Genomic DNA, 21,365 nt, shown 5'->3' with positions numbered 1-21,365 from the left:
AGAAAGTTAACTCAACACGTTCGCAAGAATTATGGCATAACTTTTAACAGGGATGTTCCAGTCATACTATATGAAGATAATAAGACTTGTATAGCTCCATTCAAGGAAGGATTTATCAAAGGAGACAGAACCAAGCATATATCTCCCACGTTCTTTTTCACACACGATCTTCAAAAAGAGTGTGGCATCAACATCCAGAAAATTCAATCAAGTACCAACTTTTACGATTTGTTTACTAAAGTACTTCCTACATCCAAATTTGAAAAGATGGTACGAAACATTGATATGCGGCACTTCAAGGAAATCAAGTGATGTGCTCATCATTGGGAGTTGGAAACATATTGTACTCTTTTCCTTAGCTATGTTTTTCCCATTGGGTTTTCTTAGCAATGTTTTTAACGAGACAATTGTTTCCAATATCTATTATTAATCATGTACTCTTTTTCCTTAATAAAGGTTTTTTCCATGAGGTTTTTCATATTAAGGTTTTAACGAGGCATGATACAATCGTCATTCAAGGGGGAGTGTTATGAAATATTAGTTTGTGAATGACCATTGGATTCCCTATTTTTCCCATAACTCTCTATCATTATTTAGCATTAATAACAACCATTTCAATGTGTTTTATGAGTGTAATAATGCACCATCATAATGTGCATTCATCTTTCATCTTATTTTGGTTGTATAAATAGTGAGCCATATGTATTAGAAAGTTGATGATTTCATCACAAGTATTGGAATAAAAGTTCTTTCAACTCTCATGTCTTTCTTTACTTTATAATTTATCTTATTATTTGATCATATTTTATAACATGTAATATTATATAGTAACGGGTCGAAACAAAATGGGTCTCTGGCAAAGTTGGCGAGTAAATTACACGAATGGTCCCTGTGGTTTAGGTTAATTTATGTATTTGGTCCTTAATTTATTTTTCTTAATCGGACCGTCCTTGTAATTTGGTTTTATTACACGTTTGGTCCTTGATAGGTACAAAAAGACTATATCACTCTTTTGTTTTCTTTTTTATTGTTTTTTTTATCATTAATCTACTAAAATAATTATTTGGTAAAGTTACCAACTCTTACTTCCCCCTCTGGCACCTCCCTCGTCTTCTTCCTCTTGTGTGAGTAAATTATCAATCTCTACCTTCTGCTACCGAAAAGAAAACCCAATTAATTTGTAACCAGAATAAAACAAGAAATCACACAATCAATTAACCAGAAAACACCCATTGATCCTTAATTGGAATCAAACCCATAAATTGTAACGTTTGGTTTAGGTATTGGCCAGTTTTCAACATTTTTAGAGTTTTGGGCTGGGTCTCGATGAGTATGGAAGCTCCAACTCGTCGAGTAGAGATGATATTGGACGCGGGATGAAGGACCTACTCGACGAGTTGGAAGGCACCAACTCGACGAGTAGGAGCTGGAAAGGGAAACCCTAATTTTCAGGGTTTGTACCCTATTTAAAGGCCTTAAGCCGCACTTGTAGCCTCCCTTATCACCCCCTTTGTCTAGAGAAACCCTAAATCGTGTCTTATCTCCCATTTAGAGTGTATGTGAGCTTGGAAAGTGATTCTTGGTGCTCTTTTGGAAGGAACTTGAAGCTTGAAGAGGTTGGATTGATAGGAAGGCAGTAGATCCAATAATTCCTCCTGTGTGGCAACCATTTTAAGGTATAAAGTCGAAACCTTGACCTTCCATTGCTTAGATATCCTTCTATGAAAGTTTATGGCCATTATTAAACTAGTTTGGTACCATTCTTGGTTTTGAGCATGATATGAAGATATGGCTTTAGATCTGGACATCTCAGGGCCTTTGGGGACTTAAAGTTGCCAACTTTATCAAGTCTTGGCCCTTCTTCATGCTCTAAGTCCCTTGACAAGCTTGTATTAAGTGTTTTTAGCCTTTAATGCCTTGCATGGATGTAAAGTTAGCAACTTTACGTGGTATCTCAACCCTAGGGGGTTGGATCTGAAGTTTGGGACCTTGGATCCCAGTGGAAAGGACTGAACACAACAGGGACTGAAGGAACTCGTCGAGTCCCTTAGTCAACTCGACGATTCGGGTAGGGTTTGCCTGTTTTCGAGATTATAGATGAGTGCAATGAAGGATTAGAGTTTTGGTCTGCATGAGTTTGTGGCCTTCTGGACATTAAGGAACTCGACGAGTTACATAGGTAACTCGGTGAGTTGACGAGTTACTTAGGTAACTCGACGAGTTGCTGGATGCACTCGACGAGTTGAGGTCAACATTGACTGTTGACTTTGACTTTGACCAGGAGTTGACTAGGGTTGACCATTTAGTATTTTAGACCTTTTTGGTATTGGGCCTTCACGGATTAGGCCCATTTATGGATTTATGGACATTATAGTGTTGGGCTTTTTTTGGGCTTGGGCCTCAGTCTTGGATCATACTGGGCCAAGGGTAGAATGGTCATTTTACCCCGTGTATGGATTATGGATTATAGTATGGAACCCAATTTGCTAATTGGGTGTATTGATTGGTATCGATAGCTCGGGAAGTCGGCAGGGCAGCAACTAAGGATGTCATCGGGAAGCTTCTACACTCGAGGTGGGTCTCCTCATCATAGCAATGGGTCTAAGGCACCAAGGCCGCCCCATTTATTTAGTTGTGATGATTATTGTAAATGTGCTATTGATACATTATGTATTTATGTGAAGACCATGTGCGGTTCCCATGACAATTAGTTATATGCGGTATGCTAGTTGATCGTGTGGTATTTGTTATGCTAGTTGTCTTTGTGATACTTGCATGGAAGACCCCGGGGGGTTCCCGAGGCAGTGGGCTAAGACCATGAGGGGGTTCCTATGGCACCCGGTGTAAGACCTTGGAGGGTTTCCAGGGCATCCTCATATGTTTGCATGTTTAGCTCATATGTTTGTGTTAGATTAGGTGTCTAAGCCCATAAATATAATTGGTATGTACTCGACCCAAGAGTAGCATGGTCCATTTGGGTTGCCTTCACCAGAGCAATTTGATAGGATGGACTTTTGAGAAGAGGTTATTTATGATTTATTAATATATTATAAGTTCTAATATATTAATATGAAATCATATTATTTAATTAGTATTGATCAAGAATTAATTTCGAATTAATTTAGTGATCAAAAGAGACTAATTAAATTAACGGGGACTGATTTTGTAAATCAGTGATATATATAGTGTTTGGGCTATTGATCCATGTTGGGCTAAGTTTATGTAAGTATCCATGAAGAGTTAACCCACATGAAATGTGGATCATAACCCAAGTGTATGGATTAGGGTTTACCCATGACTCTTGGATTCCTGCATTATATATATGATACCCTTTTGGCATAAAATGGTTGAACATGTATTCTTGGAGAAGCATAGATGAATTTTAGTGCTCCATATTCTCTTTTAAAAGTCCTCCATTTGTTCATGGTGTTTGTGAACCATTTGAGACATCACATTTGAGGTGTTAAGTTCTTAAAGGCAAAAAACCACAAGCTACAACAAAGAGGTAATTATATAACTCAACTCTATGTTGTTTATGTCAATTGTATGCTAGATGTAGGCTTCATGCTTTGGAAACAATATTGCATGTATAATTAAAGAAAACATAGATCCAAATCAATTAGGGTTGTATGTGCACCATAGGATGTTGTAGTATACAAAAACCCAACTGTGGTATCAGAGACAAGGATTGTTTTATGTTATATATGATGCTTGTTAATTTTCAAAGTAGAAAAAATCGATTTTCTGGCCTCTGACCAATGAACCTGTCGAGTCCACTGGCTGACTCGACGAGTCCATCAGTAAAAGGGCAACTCGACGAGTCATGATCATGCACTAGACGAGTTGATACCTCTGGTTGCAAAATTTCGAGTTTTTGGCCAGAAATGGTTAAGGATCATTACCACAAGATGTTTTATAATCATAAAAAAATGTATTTTCTGATTTGGTAATGATGATCCTCATCCAATTTAAGGACAATTGTCAAATTTTAAGATAATAAGATAATTATTTGTATTATTTGATATGAATTGCCTTGCTATATGAGTTAATTTAGATCATGAAAAATTATATGATAATTTTTCTTGGTAAAATTAATCTTAAATGTTTTTTAAAGTCCTCCATAATTTGTCCTCAAGTTATGGAACATGAAAAGTTTTTCCATAAAAACCACATTAATTCATAAGTTATGGAAAACCAAAAGGTTTTAAAGAGTTACAAAACTTGCCCTCAAGTTTTGGTATTTGAAAAGTCTCAAATTATGAAAACATTAATTCTTGTAATTGAAAGGTTTCAAAAGATGCAACTTTTTGGTTCATAACTTAAAAATTAATTAAATAGTTTTACTTTTGAATTTTTAATAACCTAGTTGCTTTGAATAATTCAATTACACCTTATGGACTTTATTAAATTAATTAAAGTGTTTAATTAAAAGAGAAGTTTAATAAATTCATTATAACATGGTTTAAGATTAATTAAATTAAGAGTATAATTTATTAATAGATTAAACCACCTAGTATTTTAAAAGTGTAAAATACACCCTTATACTATATAAAATTATAGTTTAGTAATTATATATATATATATATATATATATATATATATATATATATATATATATATATATATATATATATATATATATATGTATAAGACAAGTCAGTCTTATCGTTAGTAGGCCTCATTCACGAAGCCGGTCTATAAGGGGATATAAGGTTACTGCCTATAAAATGGTGGTTTAATGGGTGTCCACTCTCACCCACCGCTTCCTTGACTGGTGGAGGGTCGTTAGCCGAACGGGTATGATAGGACACTAATTCTCATTAAAAGTATAATGAAATACCGAGTAATTAAATACTCTTATAAATTCCCATTCTTAGTTACTTAGGAAAAATGTGAATTTGGTGCTAACCCATGAAATTATACATTGCACCTTATTAGTCGTTAGTGGAGCGTGTGTGGTTAACCGTCACACTAATATGGGAATAATGAAGGATGGAAATGGGTAGCTTGATGTTAATCATAGATCAATGGAGCGTGTGTGGTTAACCGGCACATTGATTAGGTGATATTTAACATTAAGTGTACCAAGCTAATTTGCATGGTTATTCACACCTTGTTTGTGATCCTCGACATCCCAGTCACAAACCTGAAGGGCATAATCAAGATTTAAACATGCCATTGAAAAGTTCAATGAATCTTAAAGAATCTAGGAATTTCAATTCATTTAAAACTTAATAATTAATTTCGTTTTTAATGATGGAAACTGGTAAATCGTCATTTACCTACTTTCAAATAATTTGCAATCAGATTACGACATCCCTCTTCCGAATTGTAAATTATTGTGTTGGGTCCTAGCCTTAATATTTCATTTGGGTGTTATATTAAGAACATAAATCAACTAAACTTGAATTTCTCCCTTGTAGATATCTAGTTCTGACAACTATGGTCTTCCTGAATCCTTTCTTTATAAAGATGATATTCCACAAGACGATCAAGGTGAAAAATTAATCCTTTCTTCGTGTTGTGGTGGCACTTCACTTCCTCCACCTCCTCCAATAGTTCTCCCTAACCCACAAGTTCAAATACTTGAAAAGTTCAAGGTCACTCAAGCCCTATTGGCTAGCAAACACCAAGATGGAAGGTCTGTGTGTGCACATGTCTTGGAGATGAAGTCACACATGGACAGGCTGGGAATGTTGGGTGTCGTTGTTTCAAGGAAGTTGGTTGTTGACTTGGTTCTTCAATCAGTTCCTAAGTCATATAGCGGGTTCTTTAAGGACTACTATATGGAAGATCACGACATGACCCTTATTGATCTAACATATTTGCTTGTTGCTGCTGAATCAACAATGATTTGGCGCACTGGTTTTGCAAATTTTTTTGGAAGATCTATTTCGCAAACTTCCATGGACATTGACAATGGAAACATTGGAAGTCCAGAAAAGTCTTCTCTTCCCAATGGAAAGGTATCGGCCATAGTCAACCCGGTTGACCAAATGGAGAAGGGCTAAGTCTGAGATTGTCCCATGTACCATTCCCAAAGAGTCCATATGTTTCTGTTACCAAAAGAACGAGTATTGGTTGCGAAGCTGCCATATTTACCTGAAAGATTGCAAGGATGGTAAAATCATAAAGTTTGACTCTACTTCAGGTAAGTCCACTATCTAACTTTATTAAGTTCCTATTTGGAGATTCTTAATACATGTTGTAATGTAATTACATTTTGATGTTTTGTAGGATCAAAGGAATGAAAGGAAACTTAAAGGAAGAGTAAGTTGATTCTGACCGTGAAGAGATGGATTTCGATCGCATGGTTCGATGATCAGAATTTTGAGCTGCCGGTTAAGAGTTATGATAGATTGCTTAGGAATGATAACAACATAGTTTTCATATGTATTTGCATTGTAAGGAAAAGTTTTCCGTAATTATAATAAATAAAAGATAAATTTTGATTTTATTTTAATTTAAGTTTCCTTACAATGACATTTGTGAAAATTGTTGTTTATGTGTTTCCATTGATAGCAACATTGGAAAATAGATTTGATTCTTTCGTTTGTGGTAGTGTCACAATTTACCAAATAAGGAAAGATTCTCATCAACCAAGTTTCGGTTGGATAGAAACTTGGAATCATGCAACTTGTATTGTGTGATGAATGAGAACTTCATCTTTGGGAAATTAAGACTAATTCCTTGTTTACATGTATATGTGAGTCAAGTGAAAAACTAGGGGATCGGGTACACTTGGTTGTGCGTTGATCAGGTCCACCACAAAGAATGATAAGACTATTCATTATGATTTACTAAAAGTTTAGTAAATATGATTATACTTACAAGATTAAGTGTAATTCTGAATCATTGGAAAATTTTCAATGTATAGCAGAATGAATAAGAAGAATCAAATTAGGCAGAAAGATAAAAGTTTCTCCAATCTGAAAAGAAGGAGAGTACTTGAGTATCGTGTTTTATGATCATCTTAGTGATTATGGAACCATATCACAATTGATCCTCTAAGTGCACTTGTATGTCTAAGAAGAGGAATCAGGAATTGTTGAAATGGTTAAATCAAAATGTGAATCATACTTCGTTCCAAAATCAAGTCTTAGAGTCGTACTCCAAGATTGTAACTTGAGTGACATGGTCTTAAGAAAGGTTTATAACACTCATCAAATGTAGAGTAAAATGTTTCTTACTCTTGTACATATGAAATTGGAAAGTTGTGATGTTTTGGATAAGACAAAGACCAACTAAGACCAATTGTATGAAGTGTTTGTCTTGATAAGAAACCGCACTAACTCTTGAGTATTTGTTTGTCAAGTAATGTTCCTTGACAAAGTGAATATTATATGTCAAGAGGTCAGTGGGAGTCTTAAGGATCTTGAATAGCTTCAAGAACTAATCAAGAGTAAACCTATTGTTAATCACTAGTGTTGACATATTCTTGTTTCTGTGCCCATTCCAGTTAAAGTTGACTATGCATGTGAGTTCTATGAGTTCTCAATTGTTTGCATAACAACCTGGAAGCAATGGTAGGCCCTTGTGCTGCCAGGTGGCAAGAAATTAAGATTAAACAAGATCAGTCAATATGAGTTTGGATTTGTCACTAACATTGTCTTGTGATTATGGTTATAACAAACTCACATGGATAGGAACACATACACCATAAAATCTAAGTGTCATAAGGTTTCTCTCCAATTCATGAAAATGATTGTGAGGAAACGCTTTCACTAAGTAGATTTGAAGGAGATAGCAATTGTGATATTTGCATTCTCAAATTCGGTTATGATTACGGCATCCCTCTTCATAGTTCGAATTGTGAGAAATGGCAAAAGATCTAAACATTTGAGACTTATTACTGTAAGTTCTGAAATTGTTTAGACACACATGTGAGCTATCTAAGGAAAAGTGTATGAGTTTGAGAAGCTTAGATAAAGGCTTATCAAAGCATCTCGTGTAAGAAATCTGAACTTTGGTAAGAAAGTCAATAAGTATTGATTTCTAGAAGTCCAACTGAATTCTGGTTACATGTCAAAGCTAGTGGGAGCATATGTGTTATGCTAGTAAGATAATAATTATTATGATAGTGGGAGCATAATCATTATGGTAAGTGTTGCGAGTTAGCAATATTAATTATAGAAAACAAAAGTTTCAATTCGCAAAGTTGCAAGGTTTGAAAAATTGTTTTGCTATAAATAAGGGAGAGGAATTCATACTTCATTTAGAATCTAAAAGCTTAGATTGAGATTTTAATCGAATTTAGTCATGGACATATGTGAATGTTATGTTGAAATGATTCAACATAAGGAAATTCTATATGTGGAAATATTATAGCGAAATACTGGTAAAGTATCATGCCTTTATGTGAGACATTATAAATCGTATTCCATATGCTTCAGATATAGGATCGATTACATATGTTGTAATATTAATCTGTTCTAATTTTCCAAATGCCTAGGGCATTAAGAGGGAAAAGGGACTAGAACGAGATATGGCTAAAATGGTTAAGCAGTTGTCGAGCAAAATCTGAGGTTTACCAAAGATTGGTTGCTCATGGACAGTTGGAAGTAAAGTGTAAATTTTGGAAGGACCTTATTGACGTACTCTGAGAAGAGGCAACTCTTGTTCAGAAGTGATAGTCAAAATAGGAATATGGAAATGTTACCATAAGTGGAAGTTAATAATAAAATCTATGTAAGACTAGAAAACTTAATGCAAGAAGGATGTTCAAAGGAATGTACTTCGAATATGAGACTTTGTTTCCATGGAATTGCTCTCCATTGGAATACTTTGTAATGTCTTTTGCCAAGTCTCTATGACTTTTGTGCATAGTCATTACAATAGGATCATTGCATATAAGTTTAGAATCTAACAGATTTTAGAAAATGGCAAGAATTTGGTATTCTTACATTTACGATAAGGATTTGGAATTGTGTAATGAGCATCATTGAAATGTTGTCCATTGATCTATTTCACAAAGAGAGGACCATATACTAACGTAGTATGCATGCTTGGAGCATGACATAACTATTGTTTTAATTCAAGTATTAAGTTGATTAATCAAAACATTATACAATGAATAATGTGTAATCAATATGGTGATTAAATAAAAGGTGTTTTATTTATATTCATAAGTTCTGAGACCATATTGGATTCGATTATTCTTGTGTTTTACTTTGCATGTTTTGACTTCCCGAATAACTTGGTTATTCAAACTATCCACAGTCGATCATACTTTGGAAGTAGGTATTGAGGCAAGACTATCATGAATCTGACTGTAGATTGTCTAGGTGTTTTAGACATAGCACAAGTTTGCTGCAATGTTCATGAGTACTCCTGGAATAAGATTCAAGTATTGGATTAAACCCACGCTCATCTGAATCACTTCATGGATTTTATCACGAGCGATTGTGAGACGATAATATCTTATATTCTTAGAACAGAGACGTGTGAGTTGTAGCTTACAAATCAGTTGCACATTGATGATGCGTAAACGCACCAGTAACTTGGTGTTATAAAACACGTTGTTGTGTGTGATTTGATGAGTAAATGTAGCAAGCATATGAGTCAAAGTTTATCCATTCCTTTTACTCTTAGACGGATAAAAGTGATATTTGTGGGCCCCTCGATGATTTAGTGATGACACCCTAAGCGTTTGGCCAAGCGTGGACTGATTTGATTTGTTCAATTAGTTAGTTGTCGTAAATCGGAAATCGGGAAACAATAGATGGACAGAGAGAATGATTTAATCCATGTATCAGTCCATATGATATCTTGTAGAATGGAGGAATATACGATCCCTTATCGAATGGACGCGTCATTGACTAGGTCAGAGTTCGACAGCGACTTTTAAGAGCTATGATTGCTGGTCGGGATTTTGGAGTCGTACTTGCAATAATAGTTATTAGACTTATCCAAGTGGGAGACTGTTGGATTAGGCGTCTAAGCCCATAACTATAATTGGTATGTACTCGACCCGAGAGTAGCATGGTCCATTTGGGTTGCCTTCACCAGAGCAATTTGATAGGATGGACTTTTGAGAGAGGTCATTTATGATTTATTAATATATTATAAGTTCTAATATATTAATATGAAATCATATTATTTAATTAGTATTGATCAAGAATTAATTTGGAATTGATTTAATGATCAAAAGAGACTAATTAAATTAACGGGGACTGATTATGTAAATCAGTGATATATATAGTGTTTGGGCTATTGATCCATGTTGGGCTAAGTTTATGTAAGTATCCATGAAGATTTAGCCCACATGAAATATGGATTATAACCCAAGTGTATGGATTAGGGTTTACCCATGACTCTTGGATTCCTGCACTATATATATGATACCCTTTTGGCATAAAATGGTTGAACATGTATTCTTGGAGAAGCATAGATGAATTTTAGTGCTCCATATTCTCTTTCAAAAGTCCTCCATTTGTTCATGGTGTTTGTGAACCATTTGAGGCATCACATTTTAGGTTCTAAGCTCTTAAAGGCCAAAAACCACAAGCTACAACAAAGAGGTAATTCTATAACTCAACTCTATGTTGTTTATGTCAATTGTATGCTAGTTGTAGGCTTCATGCTTTGGAAACAATATGGCATGTATAATTAGAGAAAACATAGATCCAAAGCAATTAGGGTTGTATGTGCACCATAGGATGTTGTAGTATACAAAAACCCAATAGTTTGTATGTATGGTTTGTATGGTAGTTAGTGAATACCATGTGGGGGTTCCCATGGCAGTGGGCTAAGACCATGAGGGGGTGCCTATGGAACCCGTAGTAAGACCTTGGAGGGTTTCCACGACATCCTTATATGCTTATGTGAATGGTATGGTTTATGTAGCTGTTATAGCTAATATGTATTATGTGGTTATGTGGATTGTGTGGGGTATGCTATGGGGAACTCACTAAGCTTCATGCCTACGGTTTACAGTTTTGGTTTCAAGTATCATCGATTTGGAAAGGAAGGGCCCGACTTGATCGCAGTGCACACACCTATGTTTTCCGCATTGACTGATTTTGGGATGAGCTCTAATAATTGTTTTTAACTAACGATGTTTTGGATGTTTGGATTAAATGGTATCTATGTTTCAACTATATTAAAAGTGAAATTTTTACCCGTGATTTTTGGGTCGTTACATGTTGGTATCAGAGCCTTGGTTTTAGGGATTCGGATATACTTTCGGGTGTGTCTAAACTCAAACTGAGGATATGTAAAGTTTTCAAAAAGAAAAATGTTTTCAAGGAAAAAGTTTTCTAATACAAGAAAGGGTGTGGTGCATGCAATCAGCCGAGCTCAAGTAAGTTTCCCCAAAATACCCATATATGTTATCTCTTATGACTTGGTTTATGAATCTGAGAATCGCATGCTAGTTAGGGCTAGGAGAGATTCCTTTATATGTATGAGCCGGTAGGCTTGCATGCTAGCGATGAGTAGTCAATGATAGATTGGCCTAATATGTGATGCTTGTAGCCTTGGAGATACTGTATGCCATGCTAGAATGAGAATGATTATTGGTATTAGTAACTGCTAAGTGTATGCTTTAGAATAATTGATTTGGCCTTATTTCATGTTCCTCATTTGGTTGTGGTCCTAGGGTAGAGTCTATTATTCGACAGTCTATTAGATCTTGTTCTGTGTATAATTTGCATGCATAAGGTAGCCGGCAGTGAGGATGGATGGATGTGGATACCACGAGTTGTGATATATGGGCTGAATGTTCTATGATAGTCTTTTGGATCGGAGTGCTACTGCACGAATGCTACTTGCTTTGTGATTTGTGGAACTCTTGAGTGATGGGAGTCAGCTACTAAGTGAATATGACGATATTCATGAGGTAGATGGCTGACATCATGAGGAGTTCTTCAACGGCTGATGGACGGGCGAGGTTGGGAACCTAGGAAAGCCTAGGATATGCTCCAATGAGTTTAGTGGGGCGGTTCGGTGAAGTTGGGAACCTAGGGGGAGCCTAAGAGTTGCTTCAGTGGGTATTGTACTGCTTTTTAGCAGATATTTGGTGCATCAGTGGAATAGGTGACTTAGAGGATTCAGGAGGATTGTTGAGGAAAGTATGGATAGATGTGGAAGGTAGTATTGGGCCCATACTACTGAAAGCACAGGATCCATACTCGAATCGGTGAGAGTCTTGGAGAATCTAAGAAACCTATGGGAAGGAGAATTCCTGGTTATGATTGGACCATGGGGATAGCTGCTGTGCAGAATGCGGATGAGCACGCAAGGGAAGGACCAGGGTTGGTCCCGACTCCGGTGGTGAGCCAGTTAGCTGAAGGAATGCTAGGATTTTGAGTTCGCCTTGGATCTCTTGTATCAGGCGGCAAGGATTGATTGTGCGATTTATTGCGCTTTGGGATTGGAGATCATGTATGGGGAGTAGTTGTAGTCGGTTTAGAGTAGAGGTTGCTCCAGTTATTGCAGTTTAGCCATTGACGATTGAGCTGGAGAGTGTGTCAGGGTGTGAGACCCTAAATGATATGGATCCCAGAGCCGAGGGCGGAAGATTGAGTAGGAGTACCTCGATGAAAGAGGTTCAGGTCAGGTGAATTTAGTGGAGGACCTCAGGCGGAGACCCAAGAGTTCGGATCAACTTTTGAGAGACCAGCAGGGTCGGATCCAGTGCAACAATTGCGGAAACTGTGCGATGGAGTTTCGTTTCAGGGGGTTGGATTGTCATTGGGATCGGAAGGAAGTGCTACACCATGTCCTCAGGATGGTCGAGGTAACATAGGAGAAGATGGTCAGGATTCCTTCAGATGTTTATGGATATGCTACCTTCTGCCACTTCAGGTGAATATCGGGAATGTGCATCGCTTTGGAATTATGATAAGTTAGATCTCGGGTCGGTTCTCCGCTATTGTCTGAGTTAGCAAGGGTTGTCAGATGCCATTAAACATGCTGAGGAATCTTTGAGAAATCGTCAGGCGGATGTATCTCGCGGAGCGGATCCCGCGTGTACCATTATTGTTCTGAGTCCTTGTCGGAATCTGTCTCGGGGGTCTGGATTGCTATAGGCGTAGCAGGGTGGGTCACATCATCAGGGATTGCCCACAGGGGGCAAGCCCGTTATATTTTCATTGTGATCAGGTGGGCGACAAGGAGGTCGACTGTCCGATGATCAGAGAGGAGCAGTGAGTGCACCTGCTCCAGTTATTTTGAGGATCACCGACGGATGAGAGGGTAAGGCAGGAGCCCCAACAGAGAGTTGCCACACTTCGTAGTACCAGACAGGGGAGACCGTAACTTTAACAGGTGAGGGTGCAGGGTACATACCCTTTTTCCTTCCTTCCAGCTTTACCTGGATTTGTGGAGGTTATCTTGCATCAGCGTGATGTAAGCGCATCGTGAGGTTGTTATCTCTGTTTGGGGTCAATTTTATTATATTCAAGAAGGGTTATATGCCATCTGCATACCATGAATCTTTGGTGGAGTAGTACGAGGCCGTACCCTTATTAGTAGCGGATTCCCAGTGTTCGGATGTCATCTGGGGTGTAGTCGGGGTTAGTTCAAGGGCTTGTACGAGGTAGTTATGATTGGTTTTCAGTAGCCTTGGTATTTGTGCTTGGAAGAGCAATCGGGATTGCCAAGGGAAGAGAGAGTTGTTGCTGAGGTTTTGGTTAGACCATCCGTCCTTTGGACTTCGAAATCTGAATGTGATATCAGCTTAAGCATTTGGAATCATTGATGTTGTTGAGTATTTGAGATATTGAAACTGATTTGGCATATTTGGTTATTTAGGGAAGCCTTTTTAGGGTTAATCGTTTTATGATTCCCTACAGTCCCTTTACAGTAGAAGTTCTTAATCGAGCTCTTCTAAGGCATTGGTTTACATTAAGGCATAGAGTTTATATTTATGGTATATATTTATTGTTCCTTATAAATAATCATTAAGTTAGATTTTGGGGTAAGCTTTTTACCAGATTAGGGTTTTTCTCTGTACGTTCATGTGATAATCAATATACACAAAAACCTTTATCACATTACTTGCATATGATGGTGATTGATTCTTGATTGTTCTTGATATTCCACATTCGTCATCTCGGATTTATTCCCAACAAGTGGTATCAGAGCGGGTTCTTGTAGATCTCAGCGATTATTGCAAGAATCGATCTTGTTTATGGCGATATTTTATCATGAATCTCACATTGTTCTTCAAGTTTTGTAACTTTTTTGAAAAGAAAAAGGCTAATACCTCGTTTTATTGCAAAATCTTGTTCAGATATGTTATCTTCCACTCATTATTTCATCTGATTTGTTCTTGAATCGTGTTCTATAAGAGAATTAGAAGAAAATTTTCGTGTTTATTCGAATTCTTGTGTTCAGATCCACTTTATCTCTCTAGAAACCATCTCAGATCCGTTTTCTCTCTCTAGAATTCTTATCAGATCTACTTTCTCTCTCTTCAAGTTATGTCACTTGTTGAAGATCTAATGGATGAAACGAATTTATTGTTTGACTCCATTTTAGAACTTGGATTAAAGGTTACTAAACCAATCTATGGTGTTCACAATGTGACCATGTTTCAAATCAGTGGTCAATATATGTTGAACGATTTTCCTGAGTTGTATAATCTTTATGTTGATAAGAAAATATCTGAATACTCATATGTTAATTACCGTGAGTTAAGAGAGAATGAAAGAATAATAGAACAATTTCTTATTATTCATAGTCATTTAGATCGAGAAAATAAACAACAAATTTTGGAGATGAAAAGGGTTGAAAAAGAAAAAGAAGAAGTTCATCATGTTCTTAGTGAAGTTCATAATGTTCTTCATGGTTCTGAAGAAAAGATGACTCCAGATGTTCTTGTTGAGGGGGAGTCAAGTGGTTCATGTTTTTTAGAAGAGTTACATTCCGAATCTGGTACTTCAGAAGATGAATCTCAAAGAAATTCATCTGAAATCATGAAAGTGAAGACATTTTGTTCTATTGGAACTCAAACAAATGATTCTTTATGTTCTGAAGATGTTTTTGAAGGAATGATTCCTTACAGAAAGCCAATGCTTCAAGAAATTCAGATTTATCAAACTCCAAAAGTTTGTGTGTCAAATTCCTCTAATGTTTAAATTCAGAATGGTGAAAAGGTTTTTCAGATCCACAATTTGTTTCTGAAGCCTAGAAATAAGAAAAGGAAGAAGAGGAAGAAGAATAAGAGTAAAATGAAGAAAGTTTGGATGCCCAAGGTACAAGTGCCCAATGCTTGTGAAAAAGTTGAGAAAGTTGAAGTCAAGCATGTTAAAAGAAACCTTAATTCTCATTTTTCTTCAGATAAAAATGTTAGAAGTTGGAAGGAAAAGAAAAGAGAATTTGGTTGGTTTAATGAAATTTATGAAAATTTTTGTTTTCCAACTAAAAGGAGGGTATTATTTTCAGAAGATGATAGATTCTCTTTGAATAAATGGGTTTACAAGAAACGAACTTCAATGTTGAACCTTAGATGGGTACCAAAAGTCCCATAAAAGATTTTGTCCTTAAAAAAACGAAAAAGGGACAAAATATGGTGAAATCTTATGAAGATTTAGTCAAAGATATGAAACTGTGTTGAAGAAATCGATTTTATTGATTTTTTAAGTGTTGGAAATGACAAAAGACTGAAAAAGTTGAAAAATGGGGTGAAAAGTGACATTTTCTGCAAAAAGTAGGCTGCCACCTGACACATTTCAGCAAAAGGGGTACAACCTGTCAGTTCACAGCATTCAAGAGGGTCAAATTCGCAGTTTCTTGAAAAATGTTGTTACTTTCACAGTTGCTGATAGAAACAAGGGTTGGAATTGCCAAATATGTGAAAGTCAACTTTATGCGGATGTCAATTAAGCGAAAGTTAACGAGATTTGCAGTTTCTTATCACTTCGTGAAGCGAACGTTAGGGCATCTCCAACCCACCCCCAAACTCCATTTTTCCCCCATTTCTTCCCCCATTCTTCTTCAACCCTACCCCATTTTCAGTTGCCAATTTTAGTCCCTCTCATTTTTATTTTATACATTTCTAGTTTATTTTATCTACTAATTTTAATTTAAATGCAATATTTAATATTTATAATATCATGTTATATACTAATTTATGTTAATTAATCATAAATATAGAGTTTAATTAGTAGAGGAGTGTATTTGACAATATATATAAGTTATAAAAATAGAATATTCTAGGAATATAATTTTTGGGGAAAAAATGGGGTAGAAATGGAGTAGGGTTGGAGATGAAACACTGTTTACTCCTTATAAGTCAAAGAATGGTGTTCAGAGATTATAACGAAGAAGATGACTCATTTTTCAAATTTCGTCCCCAATTTTTACACGTCTTGGCTGTTTCAACCCATTTTCCAAACTGTTCATAAATTCTTGAATTTTACCATTTTAACCCCTTCTTTCCAAATTATTTTCATTTCTTATCCTTTTCTTTGGTCTTATTCTTTTCAAACCCTTCTAAATAAATTGCTTCTTATTCTATTCTTTTGTCTAAATTTAAATATTAGAAAATACAAAATTAATTTTTGTTATTTTTCCGGTTTTAATTTTTGAGAATTGGGTTTATTCTAAAGGGATTTATTTCGTCAAATCAGACGGGTTTTGAAGATTGTTGGTGATTCTTCTTAACTTTCCGGATTCTCTCCATGGTATTTGATGAAGATTCAAGGGGGGAGTGGTGATTATTCAAGGGGGAGTTCGTCTTTGGAAGTTTATTTTTATTTCTCTCGCTTTGAAGACCCTATGTGCTGATGAGTATCACAATTTAGGGGGAGAAATGCCAAGAAGATCGGAAATCGTGATCTTCATCAGTTTCAACATCTAGGCGGAGATTGTTGAGTATTTGAGATATTGAAACTGATTTGACATATTTGGTTATTTAAGGAAGCCTTTTTAGGGTTAATCATTTTATGATTCTCTACAGTGCCTTTACAGTAGAAGTTCTTAATCGAGCTCTTCTAAGGCATTGGTTTTATATTAAGGCATAGATTTTATATTGATGGTATATATTTATTGTTCCTTATAAATAATCATTAGATTAGATTTTGGGGTAAGCTTTTTACTAGATTAGGGTTTTTCTCTGTACGTTCATGTGATAATCAATATACACAAAAACCTTTATCAGATTACTTGCATATGATGGTGATTGATTCTTGATTGTTCTTGATATTCCGCATTCGTCATCTCGGATTTATTCCCAATAGATGTTGTTAGGATTCAAGAAGTGTTAGCCGGTTTTTCAGGAATTATGTGGTTTTGGGAAGGGTTAATTGGAGGCACTAGAGTTGGTAAGCACAGTTCGTCAACAGATTGATCATTGGAACGTAAGAAGGATTGGAAATCCTTCGATTTTCATGTTCCGAGCGGACTTAGTTGGTTCTAAGTGGTGGAGAACCGTCCAGGTAGCCAGAACAGAAGCGAGGGTGAAACTAGGATACGTTTCTCATCCCCATCGGAGAAAGGAAGGCGACCCTAGTGGTTGTCTGGATATAGGATTCTGCAGGATGGGAGTTCGGGAAACTCCCCAACATTGGTTCGTGTCTTCTGGACGTCAGATATCAGGATTTGGGGGAGAGAACCAGGTGGGGTTCCAGTCATGAATGGAGTTTAGTTTGGGTGATTGGTCGAGTGCGTGCTAGACTCTATGTACATTTCGAATAGATAGATTGGGGGTAAGGCATTAAGCTGCGGTTGTGTTAGGGTGAAAGTGTTGTAAGACTATGGGGGAGCCGTACCATTCACTAATGGTCAGTTAGAATGAAAGTGTTGTAAGACTACGGGGGAGCCGTAGCATTCACTAATGGCCAGTTAGAATGAAAGTGTTGTAAGACTATAGGGGAGCCGTAGCATTCACTAATGGACAGTTAGGGGTGAAAGTGTTGTAAGACTGTAGGGGAGCCGTAGCATTCACTAGCAGCCGGATAGTAGGAAAAGTGATGTAAAACCGTGGGGGAGCCATAGCATTCACTAGCAGTCGGAAAGTATGGAAAGTGTTGTAAGACTGCGGGGGAGCCGTAACATTCACTAACAGCCGGATAGGATGGGAAATATTGTAAGACTGCGGTTTAGCCGTAGAATTCACGGATTCTTTAGAGGATTTAGGCCTGGTAGGCCAGTTCGCAAGGTTGTGGGTAGGCCACATCCTAATTAGAATCAGGACCGGAAGGATTGTTCGATCAATTATCCGTGGGCGAGCCCGGATGGTTATGAGAATTTAGGATGGAACCGGTCGAGACTGTTGAGCCAAGGGTTGGATCTTGAGTTACAGGATCATGTGGATGAGTAGTGCGTGTCACAATAGGGCTATGGTTGGGTAGTCCTGATATTTGATCTTTTGGGAACCTGGTGGTTGGACCGGGTGTGAGACTGGTAATCTCGGGGATCGGCTAAGGGTATCTATTATCGATCAAGTAAAGGATGTCAGAAGTTATGGTGCATTATGCAAATGCAGATTATGGATCTCAAGGTAGGAGCGGAGTATCGATTCGTTTTGGGAAAGATCCCGAATCGGAGTTCGTGAGTGTGTAGTACATGATTTTGTTTCAGTGAGATGAGATTTGGAAGCATCTATATGCCTAGGACATCAAATACAAGATTCCAGGGTAATGAATGAGTTTGGTTCGATGGTAGCATAAGCCATCGTGATGTGTTTCGGGTTGGTTCTATCTGTAATAGAGCCACGACATGTTGGAATCAAGAAACAGAAGATTGAAGGATACTGGGAATGATGTAAGACTACGTTACTCAGGTAGCGCGCACTTTTGTATTGGATTCAGTGGCGACAGGTTGTCATGGTACGATGATTGGATGTGTCAGAAGGATTGATGGAGCCATGAGTGACGATATGGGTAGGTCAATTATTACTAGACGAGGTCTCTTCCAGAGGTTGTGTGGGCGAGTGTGAGGTTGCTAGTCGGCTCAGCAACCGGATAGGAATCCGGTATTCCGAATATAGGCGTTCGACACCCGGTTATGGTAAGTGAATCCAATCAGTTGGTAACGCCTAGATAATCAGGATCGGAGAGAGCCTCGTATGGTTGAGTTCTGTTGCCTTATGGAATGGTCATGGAATGATCGGGATGACGGCTATGTCCCTCAGGATGTCGAGTGTCGGTATTTGATGGGTTCAGAACAGGTTGTCGTTTATTGGTAAGAGTTGGATACTCAAGTTTCAGCATGGTTGAAGTGCTCTCAACGCTACACTTTAAAAGAGTGACACCCGATACAGGAAGCATGGTTGAAGGCCATGTATAGTGAGTCAGTCGAGATTTTGATTTTGATAGGGCAAGGGGTGCATCTTGAAAGATTGCAGATGAAGCATTATCCATACTTTTGCATCAGCAGACTTCGAGGACAAAGTCTAGTTCAAGTGGGGGAGATTTCTAACGCCTGGTTTAGGTATTGGTCAGCTTTCAATATTTTTAGAGTTTTGGGTTGGGACTCGACGAGTTGGGGAGCTCCAACTCCTCGGGTAGAGATCATATTGGACGCAAGATGAAGGAACTACTCGGCGAGTTGGAAGGCACTAACTCGACGAGTAGGAGTTGGAAAGGGAAACCCTAATTTTCAGGGTTTGTACCCTATTTAAAGGCCTTAAGCCTCACTTGTATCCTCCCTTATCACCCCCTTTGTCCAGAAAAACCCTAAATCGTGTCTCATCTCCCATTTAGAGTGTATGTGAGCTTGGAAAGTGATTCTTGGTGCTCTTTTGGAAGGAACTTGAAGCTTGAAGAGGTTGGATTGATAGGAAGGTAGTAGATCCAGGAATTCCTCCAGTGTGGCAACCATTTTAAGGTATAAAGTTGAAACCTTGACCTTCCATTGCTTAGATCTCCTTCTATGAAAGTTTATGGCCATTATTGGACTAGTTTGGTACCATTCTTGGTTTTGAGCATGATATGAAGATATGGCTTTAGATTTGGACATCTCAGGGCCTTTAGGGACTTAAAGTTGCCAAATTTATCAAGTCTTGGCCCTTCTTCATGCTCTAAGTCCCTTGACAAGCTTGGATTAAGTGTTTTTAGCCTTTAATGCCTTGCATGGATGTAAAGTTAGCAACTTTACGTGGTATCTCAACCCTAGGGGGTTGGATCTGAAGTTTGGGATCTTGGATCCCACTGGAAAGGACTGAACACAACAGGGACTGAAGGAACTCGTCGAGTCCCTTAGTCAACTCGACGATTCGGGTAGGGTTTGCCTGTTTTCGAGATTATAGATGAGTGCAATGAAGGATTAGAGTTTTGGTCTGCATGAGTTTGTGGCCTTCTGGACATTAAGGAACTCGACGAGTTACATAGGTAACTCGGCGAGTTGACGAGTTACTCAGGTAACTCGACGAGTTGCTGGATGCACTCGACGAGTTGAGGTCAACATTGACTGTTGACCTTGATTGTTGACTTTGACTTTGACCAGGAGTTGACTAGGGTTGACCATTCAGTATTTTAGGCGTTTTTGGTATTAGGCCTTCACGGATTAGGCCCATTTATGGATTTATGGACATTATAGTGTTGGGCTTTTTTTGGGCTTGGGCCTCAGTCTTGGATCATACTGGGCCAAGGGTAGAATGGTCATTTTACCCCGTGTGTGGATTAGGGATTATAGTATGGAGCCCAATTTGCTAATTGGGTGTATTGATTGGTATCGATAGCTCGGGAAGTCGGCAGGGCAGCAGCTTAGGATGTCATTCGGGAAGCTTCAACACTCAAGGTGAGTCTCCTCACCATACCAATGGGTCTAAGGCACCAAGTGCTGGATTAGGTGTCTAAGCCCATAACTATAATTGGTATGTACTTGAATTGATAGCAGCACAATCCTTTTGGGTTGCCCTCAACCTAGCAACTGGACAAGGAAATTAGGAACAGAGAGATATTAATTTATAAGATTAATAAATTAATATATATAAATGATTTATTAATATGTTAATAGATTAATATATTAATTAGAAATCATTATGTTTAATTAATAGTTAGCCAAAAATTAATCAGAATTAATTTTGGGGTTAAAAGTATTAATTGTAAAGTGCAGGGACTAGTTTGCAATTATCTAATAGTTGAGTGGAAGGCTCCAGAACCTCCTTGGAAGGAGGTGGACGAAATCTATAGGGGAAACCCTAAGGATTTCGTCCAAGGGGGCTTTAGATAAGGCCCTTGGGTTTGCTTAGGCCCTAAGCTAAGGAGCATTAGGATTTTCCCAAAACCCTAGTTCCCTCAGCTATATAAGGAGCCTCCTGGCTCATATTTTCGGCCACTCTATTCTTTGGAAGATACCTAGACCGAAATTGCATACTCTCTCCATCCTCTCTCCTTCTAGTTTCTTTCTTGCTAGTTCTTGGGTGTGATTCCATTAGAGGCATTACATTTGTGGTGCTAAGCTTCCAAGAAGAT

This window comes from Lactuca virosa, chromosome 5, assembly GCF_052849685.1.
Source record: "Lactuca virosa cultivar CGN04683 chromosome 5, Lactuca_virosa_CGN04683_v6, whole genome shotgun sequence".
Taxonomy (NCBI): Eukaryota; Viridiplantae; Streptophyta; class Magnoliopsida; order Asterales; family Asteraceae; genus Lactuca; species Lactuca virosa.
Note: the sequence above shows the minus strand (reverse complement) of the source record.